The following is a 22,796-nucleotide window of genomic DNA, read 5'->3' on the forward strand; positions in this document are numbered from 1 at the left end:
TATGTGATTGTTCTTGATCATTTATCCGGTTAATATTTTGCAATGCAATAAAAATATGTCGTGGTGCAGAAACACCCTGTTGTGATGCTATATGCCATGTAAATAAACCATTAATATTGCTTTGAGCAGCATCTGTGGTTACTGTTAACCATGATAGCAATGATTTACCGCCTTGATCCATAAAAGATAGTAATTTTTGTTCCTCAGTAATAGATGGAGTCATTACTGGCATCCACAATGAAAGTTTTGATATATTTACTTTACCAGCATCAGCAACACCAGCACCTCGCCAGATTGCATCATTATCATCACCTTTTCTTACGAGCACAATTGTGTGTTTAGCTCCAAAGATGACTTTTCTAACATTTCTGCAGAATCCAAAGATATGAGATAATGGAATTGCACACGAAAAATTTCTATCACCTCCCGACAGCGCTGCTTGGCGTGTTGCAAACCCTAAGTTGAAAGTCGGGGTAATATCTTTTATGATTTCAAATTCAGCAGCTGGTCTAGCTTCACGATCGTGGTTGACAGCTTCTGCCTGATTAGCAACAGAAGTATCCCGTGGTGTGAGTAACTTGATATACTGATTATGGTTGGCGTTGTCGGTGATATCTTTAGCGAACATCATTGTTGGACCAGCTGATCTTGTAAAGTCGTCAGAATATCTCGCCAGACCAATTATTGTTGTAGCAACATCAACATCCTTCTGAATTGATTCAATATTTTTTCCATCAATCATGTATGTGGCGCTATCAAACAGTGCCATAATTCCGTTGTTGACAAAACCAACACGTAAATTAGCAGCATATGCCGTATCAGCTGCAACATTCGTCACAAGTTTACCTTCTACTTCAATAAACGCCTCAGCGGGCAAGAAATATCTACTTGTATCATGAACCTGTAATTCGATTCTCCCCCGCTGATTTGGTAGTCTTGCGTCATAAGAATAAAATTGATAATCACGTACTGACTCGTACTTAAGGACAGGTGCCTCCATATCAAATGCTGGGTCTGATTCGCGCCTGAACATTTTTATTATAGTTACCATTTTTCCAAATGATGATCATCGTCGACGAAGACCACTTCCTGCTATTAAATTTGCTGTTATATTTTTTTCCGCTCCTTCAGATATCGCCGCTAGTTTTTGATTTGCAGCCTGATTTATTATTTTACTAACATCTGCAGGCATCACCTCAGTACTTGCCAGTTTCACCGGTGGTTGTTGTTTTCGTCGCAATAATCGTGCTAGTCTTTCCTTGATCGCCGAGAACGCCTTACCAGCAACATTGACAATTGCACCAGGAGCTTTATCACGAACAATATCAATAGCCTTCATCGATAATTGTTTTGCAACTGGTGCTACTTTTGGAGCTATCCTCGTGAATAATCCCCGAATGACATCACCAAGTCCATCTCCGTAAATAACACTATAGACTGGTAATCGTGAGTTTACCGCTCTAACCTGTGTGGGTTTACGATGATTATCATGCACAATCATCTTATTTTATTTACCATTTATCTAACAACTAGTCATCAACGAGCTCATCAATAAGTTCTCGGTAAACGCCAATATCCATGATGCCACCTTGAAATAGTCGCCGACAAATATCAGCTGCTTCATTGGTTATTTCTGGTGAATTATTTCCAGCTCGTTTTCCTCCTATGAGAACTTCTAACCGTGACACATCATTGATGATATTATCAGGACATAAACCAGATCCTGTTTTAGGTTCATCTTGAGGTGTTTTAAATATTGGTGGTTGCATTACCGGAGTAAGTACTTCAGTGGTGGCCGGGGGTGAGTCACCTTCTCGAAATCCATGTGGTGAACCTGTCGGTGTAAATGTTACATCCGGTGCAGAAATTTTACGTAAAGGTGAAGAAATTTTCTTCGAGGAGTATGGTTTTTTAAGTGACTCTTTAGCCCTTTTAAGTTCCGACCTCAACATTTGCTGCGGCGAAGAAGATTGCTGTTGTTCTATTTGTTGCAGAGGTGGAGGAAGCTGATACTGGGAGGACTCTCCTTGTCCTAGTTGTTCCCGTCTCCCTCTAAGTCTTTCTACTTCTTCATTAAGTCTTTCAAATTCTGGACCTCTAGCTTGGTTTTTATTGTAATATACGCGATATATCCATTTAATGAAATTATCATTACTTGTTTTTTCATGAGAGGGTTTTAAAAAATTAGATTTATTAGATATATTTTTTGATATCATCTCAGGTAATCTCTCTCTTTCAATATTTCTAATTTCCTCAACAACTCCTTCGTTAAATCTTGCAATTAATTTTAAGCTCTCTCCTCCTGATTTGGATTTAGATGCAAGTTTTTTTCTCACATCGGCGACTTCAGTACGAAGTTCTCCAATACCTTCAAGTATTTCCTCACCAACAGGTGGAGGTTGAGCCGCAGCTATGTCAGTTGGAAGGTCTCGTAAAATCTTCTTTGCCTGTTTAGTTCTTCTTGCTATTTTTTCAGCCTGCGCCGCAGTTTGTTTTGATACCGGAAGAAGATCTTCTTTGATGACAGTTGCAACTTGTTCAGTAGCTGCAGTGACGGGCTTAAACAGTTTTTTAGTGTCCTCTTCATACTCAACTTTTGCTTCTTGCTGCGCTTGCAGATTTTTTCTAAATGAGTCTCTGACAGGAAGAAATTTTTTAATTGTTTCTAATCGTTCTCGAGCTGTTCTTGCAGTATGAGATTCTGGATGTACCATTTTATTATAACATAATAATTTAATTAATATCAGCAAAAGAGGAGCAGCAGAGAGGGTGCCTACCAACGTTGGTCGTCAAAAAAATAAACAAGAAATAAATAAACACGTAGAGTACTTTATTTTTTCAGATACTATTTCAAACTGAGGTTTTATTAGTACAATCGGTCATTGCAGAAATAAAACATCTCAAGGAAAAGTTCATTTGTAAAATCTTGACCTTTCTACGAGATGATTTATTTGTTTGTTTTATTTGTTTTGTCGGAATTCTATGGTCTGTTCACCCTCTCTGCTGCTGTACGTTATATAGGTATATATGGGTACCACGGTGTTGTTTGACTGTACCGGTACATACCCAGGTAATTTTTCACTGTACCGGTACGTACCACATTACTTTTTCACTGTACTGGTACGTCGGTAATTTCCTTCATAAAGGATTGTAAGGAAATTCCTGAATAATCTTGTTATGAATTTAATGAAATTAACAGCTTGTTTTCATTTTTCATGACAAAATAATTTAAGGACTTATTTTAGTTTGCTTTACATATTACAAAGATACAATCTATTTCTTTTTATTTTAATCACATTTTGAGCATGTGTCACGTATAGCAACATGATGGCCAAATGGGATGTTGTCAGAGATATTCGGACCAAGTGTTACGTTTGAAAAACCGGATTTTGAAGGGGGAAAAAATTGCATTGCCTGAAAGCACGGGGCCCAAGATGGTTGCCTCGTTCACCTTGCCCTAGGGCCGGACCTGACTAAAAGGTTATTTGAGAGAGAGGGATGTGATTTTCTTTTGAGCAGAGATATTTTATTTTATTTTCTGAAGATAATATTTTCAAATAATGTAATGGGCGCAATATGCTGGTTGTTTTGTTATAATTCAGGGAATCTATTTGTTTTCAGCTATTGACAGTAGTGTCGGGCCCCTGCCCTAGAAAAGTAAGGTGTTGACCCTAATATAGTTGTGGTATACGGTGGTACTTATCGCGGTATGTTCAGACGTACCGCTGTATACCGCTCATCACAATCGTTCATCAGCCTCTATACATTGTTTGGTGATTTTTCAGCAGTAAGTTTAGAGATGACAATCAAAACGTGTATCATAATAATCTTATTTACACATGGAATGTTTAAAAGGTATAAAATATTTTACTATTGGCTCGCATGACATTTACGAAAGAACTGTAAACAAAATACAACGATGCATAATATCTCATTTCAAATGGTGAAATTGTTTCACGTGTGAAGAAATTCTAGGATTGTAAAGCGTTTGCTAAAGATGAAATTTTAAATAATTATATAAAAGCTTCATTAAATACAATGTTTTCTAATCTAGGAAAGTCTTTCTAATTTCATTCCTAATATGGTAATCATACCAGATGCTTGGTTGGAGGGGATTATAAGACTTGTTTACAAGAGTACTGGAAGTCAAATAATCCATAGCATTACCGTTCAGTAACTCGAGTAAGCTGTTTAGGAAAATTATTCCCATCAATCTTGAACACCAGATTAACATTTCTTCCATAAATCAGATATTCTAGAAGATACTGGGGCAGGATTTCGAATTATTTTTGTACGAAAATAACAGTGATGAGATCCAGCTTAACTTCTAACAGGATGACGTTACAATGTTATTCGACGTTTTTATTTTTCTTTATGCAGATCATACTAACTGAGAATAAAATAAGACTCCAAGAGAATTTTAACTGTTTCCTACGATACCACAGGGACTGGAAATTGAATCTTAAGTATAGTACAACCAAACTAATGGGTTTCAGAGCAAAAACATCAATCAGTTGGAGTTTGTGTAAGATGTTTATAGTCTAGGAATAATTGTCATTGCAAATATATGGGTGCTTTCTTCTCAAAATACAAGTAATTTTGCATGGCGATGCATCGTGTATTTGATAAAGCCCATAATGCTCTTTACCAATTGTTTAAGATAATACGTAATACGAAACTTAAATCTGTGTTTAGATCTACAGTTAAAATTATACGGCCGTATCAATATGCCAATACTTAATTATTAAAGTGAAATAAGGAGCTTTGAAAGTTTGCTACTAATAGAACAATTCCATATGGAATTTCTAAGGAAAATGACAAACTTAGGGAAAACTACTCCAGTCTATATATTACAGGCAGAATTAGGTCAGCATTAACTACACACAAATCTGACTTAACATATGGCTGTCTCTCATCAACGGGAAGGGAGATAAATGTATCATGTCTGGAATATAGAATGATGCGCTTAGAAGTTGATTCCGGCCTTTCTGACGATAAATAAATAACGCATATAAGGATAGTTCGTAAAAAATATAGGAAGATATGATGCATGGTTAACTAATAGACATTATAAGGAATTATATTAAAACCGTACCCTTTGATAAGCACGGACAAGACTGGTTGTCTGTTTCAGGGAATCATCCAAAGGAAAACGTAATAAAAATGTACAAAACGGGCATCCAAGCGGAAGATTAATTAATCAAATTTCCTAAAGAGGTGTACTTACCTATCTTGAACTTTAGCACGTTAAAAACCATAAATTACATGTTGAAACAGGACGATGGAACAAATTAAATATGAAAACAGAAAATGTACCGGAAAATTATTTGGGTGACGAATTCCATTTTCTTTTCAGTGACCCCCAAAAAACTGAAAAAATAATCATAGTTGTAAGTACAAGTATGATCAAATTAGAACCTGTATAGAGGCCTGGATAACAACATATGCAGATATAATATTTCATCCTTCTACATGAGCCTGGATAGCAACATATGCTGATTTCACATCCCATCCTTGTACATAGGCCGGATAACAACATATGCAAGTTCACATTCCATCCATGTACAGATGCCTGGATAACATTACATGCTGATTTCACATTCCATCCTTTTACAGAGGCCTGGATAGCACCATATGCTTATTTCACATTCCATCCCTGTACAGATGACTGGATAATACCATATACTGATTTCACACTCCATCCTAGTACAGAGGCCTGAAGAACTACTTATGCTGATTTCATACTCAATCGTTGTACAAAGGCCTGGGTAGCAACATACGTTGAATTCACATTCCATCCCTGTACAGATGCCGGGATAATAACATATGCTGATTTCACACTCCATCCTTGTCCAGAGGCCTGGATAATAATATATGCTGATTTCACATTTCATCCTTGTATAGAGACCTGGATAGCAACATATGCTGATGTCACATTCCATCCTTGTGCAAAAGCCTGGGTAGCAACATATGCTGATTTCATATCCCATCCTCGTACAGAGGCCTGGATAGCGACATATGCTGATTTCACATCCCATCCCTGTATAGAGGCCTTGATAACAACATATGCTGATTTCGAATTACATCCGTCTTCTACTTTTTTTATACAGTAAGCGAAACAGCGAAAGGGCTTTCATTTAAAATATATTGATGCTTCACGTTTCTTTAGATACTCATTGGACTTGTAAATGTGTATACATGTTCTCTGTGTGTGTGTGTGTGTGTGTGTGTATGTGTGTGTGTGATTTATCTTTCTTTCCGTTTTCTCACCTAATCCTCTTATTTATATTACACCATGGTGATGGCTTCTTATACATAATATAACTTTTCACTTTTGTACCTTACCTAAATATCATCTATGCATGACACGTGTGTTAGTTGTTGTTTTTTTTTTTCTTCTTCAGTTGGTGATTATAAAATTTTACAAAGGCTTTGTTGTGTTTATTCAACCAAGATCAATTCATCAGCGGATCGCCATTTTATTTCAAGGCGATTCATCAACGCAAATAAATTAATGAAACGCACTCGAAAACATTAATGTCTGTTTCCTATAAGAGCCAATTAAATTACAGAAATGATTATTACATTGTGTTTTTATGCAAAAGATCAACTTTCACTTCCAATATTGGGTTGGAACAGAAAGAAATTACGCTGATTATCGAGCTGTCTGAATTTATATTTAAATGGCTGGATGCAGACTACGATGACTTTAGAAGAGTTTGTCAACTTATTTTAACAGGGAATGCGATCAGGAAGATTCAGAGAAGGTCAATTTACGTGAAAGTGGAGGGATAAAATGGCAGGCTGCAACTGAGTCTAAGGTATCCATTTTTCCAAGGATACATAATCAAGACTATGTGGCAGCAAAATAAATTCAACTATGATACAACAGACACACATTTTCAGGCATATTCGATTCATAATTTTCCATGGCTTTTATTCACTGACTGATAAAAGGTGTTTAGCAGTTGTTGCAAGCGATATTACAGGTTGGAACAGGCTGGAATTTCAACCAGAACGTTTGTCCGTTGAAATTACAAATTCAGGATTGTACCAATCAAGTCCCCAGATCTTCTGAGGCTTATGCAGCACACTATATGCCTGACACTAGCTGTCATGCGCAAAAAAACGTTTAAGTCAGAGTTTTTCACACTTCATTAGGAAAGGTCATTTAAAAAAACAAAATGAGAATGAAACGAAAGACAAATTCTAGTTCTCTTTAACAAAGCATACAAACTAACCTGCTACAGATTACCGTTTCTCTTGCGGAAATGCTGTGTAAACTCCAGAAGAAGAACGGTATAGAGCTAATTATATGAACAGACTAACGGCAAGACACTTCTAATTCCAGTTAATCAAATTTTGAGAGAAAAAGTTTAGGAACGTCTGAATTCCATTTTATTCTGTTCCATTCTTGATGGAAGTACTGATTCTACCGAATGGGAGACATGGTGCTCATTTAGGATACGTTATGTAATATAAAAAGGATTTTTTTAAAAAAACAATTACAATGATATTATTGATAATGTAACTATTCCCAGTCAGCTGCGTCATGCTGTTTTGTTATGGCTTCAACGTGCATTCTGTTTGCGTTTATATCTGTCAAATCCCTATATATCAGCAGGATTACGTGTTTCCTTCTGCAAATCACCATGGTGAACCTAATATAATTAGAAGTATACGTACAAATAGCCATGAATCTAGCTGTTACTGTAATCTGCGGAAATCTTTATCGTGCTTTCAGGTAATAAAAGTCACTTCCAATCATGAAGAGCGAAAATATGTCTCCTACAGAATGTTACGTTGGTGTAGGATACACATACGCTGTTGCGCTTTATACTTCTTCAGTCTATATACTATGAAAAAGAACTGGTACAAACTGAAGTTACAAGCGCACCTATTTGATTTCTTTTCTTTCTTTTTACATTTTGTATTGTTTGATTATGTTTCAGTATTATTTGGATTTGTTGGTTTTATTTTGTTATTTGGTTTTGTTTTGTTGGGGGACATAAGGAGGGATTATTAGACTCGAAAAAAAAATTAAAAGCTGTGTGCGTTTATTATTAATATTCAATGATGGGCTTGCAACAGCCTTACTAATTTTGTGCTTTGCCAAGAATCTAAAAATAAAACATTTTCTTTTTACCGGTAACGTCTGCGTGCATGTCATCTTGAACGCTCATTTCTGCGAACAATACTCAAACATGTTTGAGTATTGTTCGACTAGCAAATGGATCATAAATGCTTCAAAAACATGGTAATTCATTAAAAGTTAGACGATGATGATGATGATGATGATGATGATTCCTGCTTGCGTTCGCAGTAGGGTGTGAAGAATCAGAGTTATGCAAAACTGTAAGCGTATTTGCATCTAAGAGTTGTATGTATTGTTACGTGTTTAGGCTCTTACAAAAGATATGATCTATAAGACGGTAGCCAGCTACATTCATCTTTAAGTAACTGTTCGGGGCCCCGAGTGGCCGAGTGGTCTAAAGCGCTCACCGTTCCGGATCACTGCCATCTCACTTCTGTCTGCGTGGGTTCGAGTCCAAGATCTCGGCTAGCGTGGGTACGTGGGAACGCCTGTCAGTAGCTTCTCGTGGGTCGGTGGTTCTTCCCCGAGTTTTCCAGGGTTCTTCCTCCACCATTTATACTGGCCGCAATGTATTGCCTATCTTGTGCTGAAAAATGGCGTTAAACTCTAGAACAACAACAACAACAAGTAACTGTTCCAGTTAAATCAGATTAACGTGTTGTTATTGTCCGCAAAGTTCCCAAAATTTCAGATCTAAAAACATTGTTCTTAGAAATAGAAGATTACATGTTGTTTGGTGCTAATTTTGTGGAAAAAGTAATATTTCGGGGGGAGGGGGGAAATCTTCTGTGTTTATATAGGTGGGTGGGGTACAGTCTGCATCTCCATTTGATGTCAATGGTGTAACATTCATTTGTTCACTCAGTACACCAAAATAATGTCATTTAAGCATAGACACTCATAAGTTCCTGTTGTGCTTCTCATTTTTATTGTAGATTTAATAGCACTCTCCACCATTTTGCTGATGTCTATTTCCTTCTGACAGCAGCAATGCATCACTTTAGACCCGTCCTTTGCCTCACCATACCCTGTTAAACACATGCTTGATCGACTTTCAATGAACTAAATTCCTTTATGGTCAGTTTATCATGGCCACATGACGTAATTCATCCCATCTCAGAACGAAAGCTCTAATGTAATGTAGTGCCCTATAATAATCGGAAACACATAAACGTTTCTATAAGAGGTTTTGACAGACCACATCAATGTCCTTTTCCCATCTATTTTAAATAATAAATTAGTCATGCAGTGTATCCATTAGATTTTACTGGTTCTGTGATGGTCTTGTACAATCAATTAACATTTTATTAAACCTGAACTTTAGCAAGGGGAAGTAAATAAATAAGAATACAGAAATAAAGTCAAGAAGTGAAAACATCGACAAATAAATGTTTTCTCTTCCTTTTTCTGCTATTTTTCACTCAATTCCAATGCAACCACTGCTTTATTGAAATTCAAGAACTAATTTGGTGTGACTGAATTTCAAGGACCTTTAATTTCAATGACGAAAGTTCCAGAAATTTTCAAATCTGTTTGAACCCTCTTTCAAGGCTTAACTGATATACATTATGTTCTACAAGCCAGTGCTGTAAATTTACCAATAATAAGGAAATATGAGACAGCTGCTTTTCATTCTGCACAAGTTTGCCCTTCAAAGTAATCCATCACCCTAGCTGATCACCAATATTCACATGACTCGTATTTTTATCTAATGAACGCTTTTTCTTCTCAGATCCGCTCAAAAATCAGACCTACCTCTCTTCATTCCATCTCGAATTCATTTGTCCACCATATGTGAATGTTGCTGTTATTAGATTAATCACTAACAGAATTTGTCAAATATATGGCATCACTACTTTTGGAGCACTCCCTAAAAAAAAATTACCAGTGACTTCAGCAAATGAATCAAGAGGTGGCAACTCTCACTTCTAAATTTAGTATTTAAACATCATTTAAACGTAACATCTTGATTATTTCAAAAACAGTTATACTCAGTTCTAATGAATGCAGTTAAGGAAGAATATTATGATCGGTTTTACAAAATGCACTCAAAAATGACAATCATCAACGATCATCATGAGTATGAAGCCTATCTTGGTGCATAGAATTATGTTAATCTGGGGGGGGGAGGCACATTTACCATGCAATTCCCAATTGATTGCTCAAAGGTCGCAGATGTTAGCACTGTAGAAACATAAACTACTCTGGTCCCAAAGTGCCATCAATGCTGTACTATACACATATTTCATGTGTGTTGCGGGGGGGGGGGGGGGGGGAGATGAATGAGTTAGATGTTTAATGTAGTCTTAACAACACAAGTCATATCATTATAATGTCTGCTTTGTGGTAGTTTATAGTGATGTCTAGCACTGGGGTATCATGCTTGAACATTTGGCATCATGACCCACACAATCACATTATCCTGATACCAGGCTGGCCAGTCCTAACACTAACCCCTTAATGCTGAGCACCAGTTAAGGCATCTGCATGCACCATTTTTATGTCTTTCATATGGCTCAGACAAGGATAAAACCCATGACCTCCTGCACCCAAGGTGGTTACTCTAACCACTTAGGCCACCAGAGCAGTTGTTGTGTAATATACTATAAAGTGTGCTTAATGCTGGTCTATCTGCACCAGTAATGTAATTTATCATACAGCGCAGTCAATGCTGTACTACAGGCACCCATTATGTATCAGTAAGTATGATCAATGCTGCAGTGCAGGTACATATTATGTACCATAAAATGTGGTCAATGCTGCACTACAGGCACATATTATGTAATGTAACATATAGTGTGGTCAATGCTGCACTACAGGCACATATTATGTAATGTAACATATAGTGTGGTCAATGCTACACTACAGGCACATATTATGTAATGTACCATATAGTGTGGTCAATGCTGCACTACAGGCACATATCATGTAATGTACCATAAAATGTGGTCAATGCTGCACTACATGCACATATTATGTAATGTACCATATAGTGTGGTCAATGCTGCACTACAGGCACATATTATATAATGTAACATATCGTGTGGTCAGTGCTGCACTACAGGCACATATTATGTAACGTAACATATACTGTGGTCAATGCTGCACTACAGGCACATGCCATGAAGCATAGTCAATACTGTACTAAGAACAACTGTCAAGTAATTTTACTGTTCTATGTGCCCCTGTCATGTATCATATATTATCATCAATGCTGTACTATGCATACCTGTCATGTTATATATCATACACTACCATCAATGTTGTACTATGCACACCTGTCATTTAATGTATCATACACTACCAGTTATGCTGTACTATGCACACCTGTCATGTTATGTATCATACACTACCATCAATTCTGTACTATGCACACATCTTATGTAATTTATCATTTATTACCATCAATGCTGTGGGTTCGAGTCTCGGATTCGGCTAATGTGGGTATGTAAGAAAGCTTGCCGGTAGCTTCTCGTGGGTCGGTGGTTCTTTCCGGAGTTTTCCCAGGTTCTTCCTCCACCATTAATACTGGCCACCATGCATAGCCTATCGTGTACTGAAAAATGGCGTTAAACCCTACAACAACAACAACCATCAATGCTGTACTATGCACACCTGTCGTGTTATGTATCATACATTACCGTCAATGCTGTACTATACACACCTGTTATGTAATGTACCATTTATTACCATCAATGATGTAATATGCACACATGTCATGTTTCATACACTAACATCAATGATACACTTTGCACACCTGTCATTTTATGTATCATACACCACCATCAATGATGTGCTATGCACACCTGTCATGTAATATATTTTGTATTACCAACAATGCTGTAATATGCACACCTGTCATGTATCATACACTAACATCAATGCTGTATTATGCACATATGTCATGTTATGTATCATACACTACCATCAATGATATAATATGCACACCTGTCATGTAATGTATCATTTATTACCATCAATGACATAATATGCACACCTGTCATGTTATGTATCATACACTACCATCAATGATATACTTAGTATACCTGTCATGTAATGTATCATTTATTACCATCAATGCTACATTATGCGTACATGCTACATAATGTACAAAATAATGATAAGGGCATGGCCATTTTGCTCTAAGAATATCCAGTCTAATGATGTTTTGTATTGAACTGATACAATCCTTGATGTAGGTGGCTCAAACCTTATATGTTTATGAAGAGCTAAATCTAATCAGAAAACATAATAGTGTCAGTGACAGCAAATTCATGCTTTATGAATAAAATCTAGTCTAAAATGTCTTTAAGAACTCAGCCTGCCAAATTTTCAAAACTCTTGGTTAAACTCACTAATTGCTGGTAACCACCTAATATAACACCATGTACAAGTATTCCATGTGTCAAAAGACATACACCAGTTAATTTCTGGATTACTAGAATGATTACCAAAAAGACAATGACTTGCACGATTTCCAGTTACTTGTGGTTAGAAAGTGATCAAAAAATATATTTTTATTTTTTGTATTTTTCTTCATTTTCCTTTTTTTCCTGGCAGCCTCCTCTTCAAAACAAAATTTTCACAGCAATATTTTAACACTTTTACTAAGGATGCAACATCATGTTTGGCTTCCACTTGAAGAAAAATATTACTACAACCAAATAATTTTTTCTTCAACTTTCAAGTTTATATGGTTCTTCAATACTCTCATGAACTGTCAAGAAATACTCAACCATAGATTTCATTCACACCTTTAAGATTTTCTCTTACGCATGCATCTTCATGTGTATTTTTAAACCTTTTCTGTATCTAAACTTTTTATCACAATGTTCGCATTTCAATGGTTTTTCTCCAGTATGTATTCTCATATGTACCTTCAGGCTTCCGCTTCTAGTAAACTTCTTGTTACAAACTTCACATGCGTATGGTTTTTCTCCTGTATGCATCGTCATATGCCTCTTTATGTTCTCTATCGCTGTAAACGTTTTATCACAGATTTCACATTTGTACGGTTCTCCTCCAGTGTGCATCATCATATGCTCTTTTAAAATATGGTTGTACCTAAACTTTCGATCACAAACTTCACACTTGAATGGTTCTTCCCCAGTGTGTATTCTCATATGTACCTTCAGGCTTCCATTTTGAGTAAAATTTTTATCACAAACTTCACATTTGTACTGTGTTTCTCCCGTATGTATCTTCACATGTCTCTTTAAGTTTCCGTTCTGTGTAAATATTTTATCACATACTTCACACTTATAAGTTGCTTTGCATTTGTACGGTTCTTCGCCAGTATGCATCCTCATGTGCACCTTTAAAACATTATTGTATCTAAACCTTTTATCACAAACTTCGCACTTCAAAGGTTTTTCTCCAGTATGTATCATCATGTGTACCTTCAGGCTTCCACTCTGAGCAAACCTTTGATCGCAGATTTTGCATATATATGGTTTTTCTCCCGTATGTATCGTCATATGCATTTTTAAGTTTCCCTTCTGTGTAAATATTTTATCACATACTTTACACTTTAAGGCATGCATCCTCATCTGTTCAATTAGCACTTGACTGGTAGACAATAATTTATGATTTTTAGAACATTTCATATTTGCATATTTGTTCTCAACTATGCATGCCCTTGGAGACGTGCCTCTATGTTTGGTCAGTTTAGGGTTAACTAAAACGCGGAATGTGCTATGACTCAGCCGACGGAAAAGGTACTCGATTAAAGAACCAATCAGCTTCAGCGTTATCGCAAATCACACAAGCACCGATTACCTTTCAAGATATACCCATTTAATGTGACCTCTCCAGTATATCCAAATCTAAATAAAGTATGTGTTTATCCAAATAAGTTTCACCGACGAACCCATATCAAAGCTTTTGCATTTTGAGTTAAACCAGCATCATTTTTATTTTTGTTTTCTTTGAAGGGATTTTTTGGATTGTTTGTTTTTGTTTTGTTTGTTTGTTTGTTTGTTTGTTTTGTTCATTGGGGATGGGGGTTGAGAGGCTGGACTATAAACTAGACAACGTGCAGAGGGTCAATAATTTTAAATCCGGACCAGCAAAGGTGTATATTACTCACTGTGCAATGTCGCCAAATTACACACACACACACACACACACACACACACGCACGCACGCACACACGCACGTCACAGTGCTCATAACCTAAAGAATAAACATTTTCATTTAAATCAAAAACAAGAATTCATAAATCTAATTTAAGCATCACCACTAAAAGGAAAAATGGAAGAAAAACAAATTAGACGGGGACTTCATTCGTGGGTGCTAACCCTGAAGTAATATTGGAGACCGGAATCCTATCAGGCCAGCTTATTTATGGCCAGTTTTAGCAAACTCATATCTGCATGCCAGACATAATTCAACACAACTCACGAAGATTTGTTTTCCACCAACCACGGTGTGCAACAACTCTTAATAAAGTATGTAGTGTTTTCTGCTCAACAGGGTGCATGTTTTGGGCCAAGTGATTTTGAGACGCTCAAACAAAATTTGATATATCTTTCATAATTATCAGAAGTAATACAATATACATTTTACCAGAAAATATATTGAAATTTTAAAATTCAGAAATTAAATTTTAATAGATTCTTAAATAAGCGCTTAACTTTAAAAAACTAATTTTTGTAGTCAAATTAAATTTTCTTAACAAGTTTAAAATTGACACCGACAAAGTTTAGGCAGCAAAGTTGACTAATAAATGGCATTTACAATTGATGATAGCTTTGGTCTGTACAATTATAACAATTTGTTCAGGGTTAGTGAAGGAAGATTGCTCACGATAATTTTTGCAGCAATTTGAAATATGCCTGTACAATATTATATATATATATATATATATATATATATATATATATATATATATATATATATATATATATATATATATATATATGTCAAAGACTGTTGGAGCACTTCCAAGCTAATTCAACTGTTCCACCTTGTTCCGTGTCTTAATGAAGCCTTAGTATCACCAACTGACTGTTGGAGCACTTCCAAGCTAATTCAACTGTTCCACCTTGTTCCGTGTCTTAATGAAGCCTTAGTATCACCAACTGACTGTTGGAGCACTTCCAAGCTAATTCAACTGTTCCACCTTGTTCCGTGTCTTAATGAAGCCTTAGTATCACCAACTGACTGTTGGAGCACTTCCAAGCTAATTCAACTGTTCCACCTTGTTCCAAACACCAGGTTAGACCTGTTTTGCTTCATCTTATAAATCAGTAAGATGTAGGTAAATGAAGTAAAAATGTGCTAAATGCTGAGATTTCAGATTGATATTAAGGGTACAGGGAGAAGAAAAAAACACTACGCTTTACAGTGTGACACTCAGAAATTAATGTTAATCAGTGCAAGAAAGTCAATATTCTTCCAAACCTACACGAAGTTTGTAGAACTATGTTTAACACATTATGTTCATCCATTGACCGATTAAATACTCAATAGGGTACACTTACTAGTATAAAGCTTAAGGCATTGTGGGGATGGCGAGATTTCATCACTGATGTAACAACTGGTATCTACCAGTATTCAGGGAAATTAAGTGACGATGTGCTAAATTAAAACCTATTAGTAGTAAATGGGGATACCCTAGCGACAATGGGAATTAGCATTACAAACACCCCTGGGACAATCTGGCGACAAGGGAAAATTAACATGGAGAAAAATCGTGGGACAATCTGGCGACAAGGGAAATTAACATGGGAATAAATCGTGGGTCACTCTAGCGACAAGGGGAATTTAACATGGAACTATAGTGTGGGTCTGTCTAGCGACAAGGGGAAATTAACATGGGAATAGAGTTTGGGTTTGTCTAGGGACAAGGGGAATTGAATATGGGATTTTTTTTTTAAATTTAAATTTAAATTTAAATTTAAAAAAGGGGTAGGCAATGGAAAGGCTATCTCTTTTCGAGAAATATGGCTGGCCCTGAAAAGGGCCTTTGGGTTTATGTTAATATTAATATTAACATAGATGGCATCTGTCATATCTTCTTCTTCTTCTTCTTAAACTCCTTCTAACTGCCGGTCCATACACAAGTACCCTCTTGAGACATCCTTGTCTTTCTATGTAAACTCTCCTCATCCATTGACTAGTATCTGTCCTATCAACAACAGTCCACTTGGACCTGACATACATGAGCATGTCCGTCCTAAACATCATGGAAGACACAAGGGTGGATGACTCAACTGTGGTCTACATCTTGAAGCGATGAGAATAGGTGAATCAATGCAGTGAACTGCGCTTATTTATAGGTACAGGAAGGATTGAAACGGATTGAATTCATTCACCAATCCGAACACGCGTTACAAAATTCAGTCAGCTCGCATCCAATCCGAAGAGAGCAATCTGTGACGTCACGTGGTCTATATAGATTCGTTAGTGCTTGTGTGCAGTCAATCTATGCGACAGTGATTCAACATGACGGAAACTCAGAAAACGATCCATTGGGGTGCACCAGCAGGGGAGACTGCCCAAGGGAACCCGGACTTACTTTCAGAAGAGGTACATTGGGATTTTGTGGGTTTTCTTACCTCGCAAGAATTTGTTCCGGAACCTTCGTTACCTTCTTCATTACCGCAAGTGGAGAATTTTAGACAGAGACAGAAAGAAGAATTGGAGAAATTTATGCAACGACAAAAGGAAGCGGAACAAGCTTTTCTCCTACAGCAACAGCAACAGCAACAAGAAGAGGTAAGAAAAAAAAACAACAGCAACAACAGCAAGAAGAAGTAGCAGCAAAGAAACAAGAGGGTGAAAATCAAACGGCTACGGTACTGTTGGACATTTTAGCGGAGTTAAGAAGTCTGAAACAAATGTATCAGACTTCTTTATCACGACCGAAGAGAATACGACCTTCCCGAGCTAAACACGCCAACCCTGTGACTAAGCCTGTCGTACCACCCTTAGTGATTTCAACCCAATCATCAGAAGTAGGCCTTGGCCGTGGCAAAGGCTTAAGGCAGTTAAAGTTGATTGGTTAAACTCACCCCTACACCAAAATAAAAAGGCCCTTTTCAGGGCCACCCACATTTCTCGAAAAGAAATACAATTTCAATTTGCCAATAACTCAAAAATAAACCCCACCCATTTTACCCTTATAGTACGTGTCTGTGTATGAGTGCGTGAGTGTAGCTTCTTATTTTAAAATCAAAACTCAAAGACACTTACCTTATATCATTCATGTATTCTTTTCTCCATTTTTTACAATCCAATTCACAACACAACACTTTAATTAAAAGTTCATTGACTTCTTCTTTCTCCTTGTTTAACCTCTCTGTTTTTTGAATTTCTTCACCGTTTTTTCCTCATTTTCTTCCCTTCTTCTTTTCTTCTCCTGTTTCTTTGCTTCTTTTAAATAGAATTGTCTTCTTTCTTCCTCTGAAGAATCCCTCTCTTCTTTCGAAGAATCCCTCTCTTCTTCCGAAGAATCCCTCTCTTCTTCTGAAGAATCATTCTTTTCTTCTGACTCCTCTTGTTTCTTTTTTGGGCAATCTGGAGACCAATGTCCTTTTTCTTTACAATAATAACAGGTATCTTGACTTTTGTCTTTTCTAGCCCCTGTTTTTTTTCTTTTTTGACGGTCTGGACACTCTGAAGACTAGTGCCCTTTCTTCTGACAGATATAGCAAGTATCCTGACTCTTATCTCGAAAGGAAGGAGAGTAGTCTGTCGGCTGGTCTGAAGAGAATTTTCTAATGACCCCTCGCAAAGCTCTGACGAAACGTTCGATTTGGTTAGTCTCTTCCATCGTTCTCCTCGGTTTGAGAGTGAAATGAATAGTGAAAGGACAAGACACACCCTTTTTATATACGCTGGTTTGCCATGACTATAAATTAGTCTACGGTGTTTGAACTTGAGTCATTTGACGTTTTGCACTCAAGATGAAACGATCCTATTCATTCGAGAAGAAAGAAGAAGAAGAAAGTAAGAGGCAGAAACGTGATCTATCGCCTCGTACCAGGGCTGAAATCTTGGCACAAATTCATGCCAGTGATTTTGAAGAGGACATGAGTGAACCAGAATCCGAACCCTCTAAACCAAGTTCACCACCCTTAGTCAACCCTGAAAAGTACTATTCCATTCGAGAGACGGAAAAGCGCTCCTCTAGAAAATTTAGAACCACGGCTTACACCTACACGGTGAAGTTTAAAGATTTCAAGTCCGACGTACCATTGGAGAAAGCAGAAGGGTTTATCACCGAGATGTGGGATTCTTTGCTCACCGCACTCAAGCGACAATGTCAACCCAAAGAAGACGATCGCTTGACACTATCCATAGATCACGACGGTTTGAAATCCCCTGTTTGGATCGAGTTTAGCAGACCCGCAGAACTAACCCCCTCCAAAATCATGGACAAGATTCAACACGTACAACAATCTAATGACCAGTTTGACATCACCGATGGTAAAGCCACACTTAAAATGGCCCACGTCTCTCTTCCTCAAGGGACAGGACGCAAAAAGATGTCATTGGTGGACAACCTTTGCAACACCAAAACAAGTCTCGTCCGAATTCACAACCCTCAAGACCAGATGTGTTTAGCCCGTGCCATCGTGGTGGGACGAACCTATGCCAACAAGAACGACACGGTAGAATGGAAAAGACCCTGGAAAACTATTCAAGGATCCGATCGAGCCAAACAACGAAATGAAGCAGAACTCCTGTTACAACAAGCCGGACTGTCCAAAGACACACCCTGTGGCATTCCTGAGATGCAAAAATTGCAAGATGCCCTAGCTCCACGCTACACCTTGAAAGTGCACCCTCAAGAAATGCGTGGAACTCTGTTGTTTCGAGGCCAAGATTTTAAGGACGGAAAATACATTCATGTCTATTATCACGATGAACATTTCGATACCATTACCAGTATCACTGGATTCCTGGGATACGGTTATTATTGTGAGAAATGTGATTATGGTTATAACAATCGAGAGCAACACAAGTCTTGTGGATGGAAATGCCCAGGATGTTTGGCCTCTCCACCCTGTCTGAGCGAAGAACCAGTGCCTTGTTCAACTTGTCTGCGCACGTTTGTCAGCCCTACCTGTTACCAGCAACATTTCAAAACACAAGGTTCACAGAAGAAATGTGCTTGTCAACTCCTGAGATTGTGCCCTACGTGTGGACAAGGCATACGTACCAATAGTACCAAGGCACACGTATGTCGAGGAAAGAAAAAATGTCACATTTGTCACCACATCGTGGACTTGGAACACGAATGTTACGTGCAAAAATACCAACCCCCACCAGAGGAAGAGGACGGTCACAAGAAGAACGGCAATTTCATCTTTTTCGATTTCGAATGCATGCAAGAGACCGGCATTCACATTCCTAATTTCTGCGTGGCTCATCGAGCGTGCGAGAAGTGCATTCAAGAACCTATCTTCAGTCATTGCCCTCACTGCAGCAAGATTCCTGGAGGACGTGAAAAAATCTTTCGAGGACCAAACACGTTAGCCGATTTTACCCAATGGGTCTTAGACCCCATCGACAAGACGTGGAGCCAAGAGGACATCGAACGTTACGGAGATTGTCATCGTCATGCCACGGTGATGGCTCACAATTTCTCCGGATACGATGGACAGTTTCTTCTCAGATACTATACGGAACAAGGCACCGATCGTCCTAAAGTCACTTTGAACGGAGCCAAAATCATTTTCATGCAAGTGGGACAAGTACAGTTTAACGATTCGATGAGTTACTTGGCCATGCCTTTGAGTCGAATGCCTAAAACGTTTGGAATGACAGAAATGGCTAAAGGGTACTTTCCACACTTTTTCAATACGGAAGCCAATCAACATGCCGTTCTACCCCATTTACCTGAGGCTCACTATTACGACCCCGACAACATGCGTACCGAACAACGAGAAGCTTTCTACGCTTGGTACCAGGCTCATGCCTCTGACCCCTTCGACTTTCAGGAAGAAATGTTAAAGTATTGTCGTTCCGACGTGGACATTTTACGACGTTGCTGTGGAAAATTTCGAGAACTGTTCATGGAACACGGAGGGGTCGATCCCTTGAAAGAAGCTTGCACCATTGCCAAAGCGTGTTCCTTAGTGTACCGCCAACGATTCATGCCTGAAAACACCGTGGCTGTCATCAGTCCTCAAACGACCCACTATGTCAAGCGTCAATACTCGGTCAAAGCCCTACGTTGGTTACATTACTTGTGCGACAAGGAAGACAAATGGATTCAGCATGCCCGCAACGGAGGAGGCGAAAAGACCATCGGAACGTATTCGGTAGATGGCTGGGACTTAGAAAACCCCAAGATCGTGTACGAGTTTAACGGTTGCTTATTTCACGGATGTCCCATCTGTTACCCTGACCGTGACACTAAAAATCAGTTTTTGCAACGAACCATGGAAGGCTTGTACCAGGACACTTGTCAGCGACGCCTAAAGTTAGAACAGCAAGGATACCAAGTGGTGGAAATGTGGGAACACGAGTACGATCACCGTTTGAAAACCGATCCCGAGTTTAAACGCCTCGTGGAAAGTTACCAGTTCATGGACCCGCTGAACCCGAGGGATAGTTTGTACGGAGGAAGGACCAATGCCACCTGTTTGCTGTACCAAGCCGACGAAGAGAAAGGAGAAGAAATCAAATACTTGGACGTGTGTTCGCTGTATCCCTACGTGTGCAAATATTGTCGCTTTCCTGTAGGGCACCCGCAATTGTTCACGGAACACATCGACCTGAAAAACATTCGACAATACGAAGGCTTGATCAAGTGTAAAGTTTTGCCTCCCACGAACCTATACCATCCCGTCTTACCTCACCATTGTCAAGGTAAACTGATGTTTCCCTTGTGCCGTACTTGTGCCGAAACGTGCAACCAGGACCAACCTTGCCATCACAGCCAGGAAGAACGTGCCTTGACGGGAACCTGGGTCAGCGTGGAATTGTTCAAAGCTCTGGACATGGGATACCAACTGTTAGAAGTGTACGAAATTTGCCACTTTCCCAAGACACAACAGTACCACAAGGGTGACCCTACTCAGAAAGGCATTTTCGCCGACTACGTGGATGCATTTTTGAAACTGAAACAAGAAGCCAGCGGCTATCCTTCCTGGTGTCACACTCCCGAAGACCAAATACAATTCAAAGAGAAATACTACGCACAAGAAGGCATTTCTTTAGACCACATCGAAAAAAACGAAGGCAGGCGATCGTTTGCCAAAGTGATGTTAAATTGCTTGTGGGGTAAAATGGCACAACGACCGTGTTTACCCAAGACGGAATATTTGACAGAACCTTCCCGCTACTTCTAGATGATTCACGACAAAACCAAATACATGAAACACGTGGACGTCGTTCGAGAGGATTTGATCTTGGTCAATTACGAAGAAGATCTGGACTTTGAACAAGACGACCCTTTTGGAAATGTCATCATTGCGGCTTACGTGACAGCTCATGCTCGCTTAAAATTGTACGAAGCTTTAGAACTGTTAGAAGAACGCGTCCTGTACTTTGACACGGACAGTTGCATTTACATCCATCACCCGATTCAACAGCACCCTGACATCGAAGGAGACCGTTTAGGAGCCTGGACAGACGAGCATCCCGACGACAAGATTCTAAGTTTCGTCAGTGGTGGTCCCAAAAATTACGGCTACGAATACCGGGACAAACAAGGAGAAGTGCACACGACGTGCAAAGTGAAAGGACTGACTCTGAATCATCGTACCAGTCGAGTGGTCAACTTTGGGGGTATTGAAAGAAGCCTTGCAATCGGGAGAGGATGGAAACTTTAAAGTGACCACCTATCAACCGAACAAGATTGTACGTTTACCCACTCACCACATCGTCAGTCGACCCTTGGAAAAAGTCTATCAAACTGTATACCAGAAGCGAGTGCGACTTCCCAATCACTTCACCTTACCGTACGGTCACGTCGGTATTGGTCTGTATATAAAAAGGAACCCTAGGCAAGATCGATAGTTCATTGTTCATTGAAGTAACTTACCATGTCGTTGACGAAGAAGAAACTAGATTGGTTAGGAGTCAAATGTTGGACATCACCGAGACCAGGGTTTTGAGGCTTGGACACAAGAGGTGGCCCAGTATGCACGAGAGTTATTCAAGGAAAAAAGTTACTTTTCAACCCGTGTTAGTGACGGTGCCAGAAGAACCCGTCACCCAGGACGGGACTGTCGTGGACAGGCCTGAAAGACCCTTTCGGGAGGACACTTGTGTGACCTTACCCCTACTATAGAACTGGTTAGAACTTTACCCAAAACATGTTGTACAGACACTTGTGTTTATTCCACGTTCATGGTTATCATGTGCCTTTTATTCTTGTACTTAAGCCTTTGGCTTTTATGTATTTTTGTCTTTCGTATTCATGTTTGAAAAAAACATTCAATAAACGTGTTCTGAAAAAGTATATAAACTCTTGTCTTGTTTGTTTTTCGTGTCACAAGTGACATTTCTCACACCATGGCTACCTCTGCTGTCTCTGCTCCCTCTTCCTCTACTGTCAAAGTCATCGACGAACACTTAGATCGTGCCAGTTGGGAGGCTTTGTATCTTTGCCATCCCTTTAACATGCTCATTGCTGGACCTAGCGGTTCAGGCAAAACCGAATTCGTCAAACGTTTGATCGAACATAAACATCATTTGATCGATCGACCCCCTCAACGAATCGTGTGGTGTTACAAAGAGT

Source organism: Sinohyriopsis cumingii, chromosome 14, assembly GCF_028554795.1.
Source record: "Sinohyriopsis cumingii isolate HCF-2022 chromosome 14, ASM2855479v2, whole genome shotgun sequence".
NCBI classification, from domain to species: Eukaryota; Metazoa; Mollusca; class Bivalvia; order Unionida; family Unionidae; genus Sinohyriopsis; species Sinohyriopsis cumingii.